The sequence below is a fragment of the Petaurus breviceps genome, unplaced genomic scaffold (assembly GCF_028583685.1).
Source record: "Petaurus breviceps papuanus isolate PSGF00001 unplaced genomic scaffold, PetGlider_PUasm1.0 125, whole genome shotgun sequence".
NCBI classification, from domain to species: Eukaryota; Metazoa; Chordata; class Mammalia; order Diprotodontia; family Petauridae; genus Petaurus; species Petaurus breviceps.
The window spans coordinates 4,211,562-4,213,602 of record NW_027185653.1 but is presented as its reverse complement, the minus strand read 5'-3'; positions in this window follow the sequence as shown (position 1 = coordinate 4,213,602).

Below are 2,041 nucleotides of genomic sequence, written 5' to 3'. Positions count from 1 at the left end.
AAAATAGAAGAAAATGTAAAATAACTCATTAAAAATGAGCTGACCTGGACTTTATATCCAGGAGAGATAATTTAAGACTTATTGGGTTATCTGGGGGAAAAATGATCAAAAATAGAGCCTGGACAGCATCTTTCAAGAAATTGTTATGGAAAACTGCCCCAATATACTAGAACCGGAGGATTAAATTTAAAGAATCCCCCAATCACCTCTTGAAAGAAACCCCAAAAATGACAATTCAAAGAAATATTGTAACCGAATTCCAGAACTGTCTGATCAAGGAGAAAATACTGTAAGCAGCCAGAAATAAACAATTCAAATATAAAGGTTCCATAGTCAGGATTAGAGAGGACTCAGCAGCTTTTACATGAAAGGACTGGATGGCTTGGAATATGATATTCCAGAAGGCAAAGGAGCTTGGATTACAAACAGGAATTGGAATCACTTATGCAGCAAAACTGAGACTGAGCATAATCTTTCAGGGAAAATGTTGGATGTTAAATGAAATAGGGGCCTTTCAAACTTGCCTAATGAAAAGGCCAGAGGTAAACAAAAAATGTGCTCTTCAAATATGAGACTCAAGAGAAGCATATAAAAAGATAAACAGGGAAGAAAATAAAATAATGTTACTCAATAAGACTAAACTATTTACATATCTATGTGGGAAGACGATACTTAAAACTGTGGAGAATTGTCTCTCTATTCAGGCAGTTACAAGGAATATGCATAGACAGAGGGTGTGGGTAGAAGTTGACTTTGATGCAATGATAAAAAATATTAAGAGATGAAAAAATATCATACTGGGAGAAGAGGAAAGGCGGAGGCTGCAACGCAGCAAATTCTATCACAAGAAAGGCATAAAAGACCTATTACAGTAGAGGGAAAGAAAGGAGAGTGTGAGCATTGTTTGAACATTATTCTCGCCAGATTTGGCTTAAAGAGGGAGTAACATATACCCACTCAGTTGGGGTTAGAAATTTTTCTTACAGAATAGGGAAGTTGGAGGGAAAAGAGGGAAATTGGGAGGATGGATGGCAGGAAGAAAGGCAGAAGTAGGAGGGGAAAGAGAAAAGAAAAGGAGAAGAACTGATAGAATAGAGGACAGATTGAGGGAGAAGCAAAACACTGGTGAGGAGGCACAGCAAGAATGGGGAAGGCAGAAAGGGAACAAAACAGGAGGGAGGAAAACACACCGTAATCATAATTGTGAATGTGATTAGAATGCATTCCACCATAAAATGGAAGTGGATAGCAGAGTGGATTAAAAACCAAAATCCTACAATATGTTGTTTATAAGAAACACATTTGAAGCAGAGTAAAGGTCAAAGATCAGAGCAGCTAAGTCACTATGGATTAGAGAAATGCAAATTAAAGCAATTAAAAAATGTGGCAAAATTGGAATACTAATGCATTGTTGGCAAAGTTGTAAGGTGAGCCAACCATTCTGGAGAGGAATTTGGAACTATGCTCAAAGAGCTTTAAAATTGTGCACTCCCTCTGATCCAACAATACCTTTACTAGGTTTGTATCCCAAAGAGATGACAAAAAAGGTAATATATATGTGTGTGTGTGTGTGTGTGTGTATATATATATGTACATGTGGGTCCTTAAAAAAAAGACCAGAAAAAAGAGCAATCTCTCTCTCTCTCTCTCTCTCCCTCTATATATAGATATATATATAGTCATATATATTTTGAATATATGTGTATATAATATATATAATTTATATATAACAATTATTTTATATGTTATAATATATATATATATAGTCATAGCAGCTCTTTTTGTGGTAACAAATAATTCAAAATTGAGGTGTTGTCCATCAACTGGGTAATGGATGAACAGGTTGTTGTATATAAATGTAATGGAATACTATTGTATTGTACAAATTGTACAAATGATTATAAGAAATTATTTTAGAAAAACCTGGAAAGACTTGCATACATTTTTGTTGAGTGAATTGATCAGAACTAGGAGAATATTATGCACAGCAATAGCAACATTGCAATGATTGATTGTTATATACTAATCTTTTCCAAAGCAA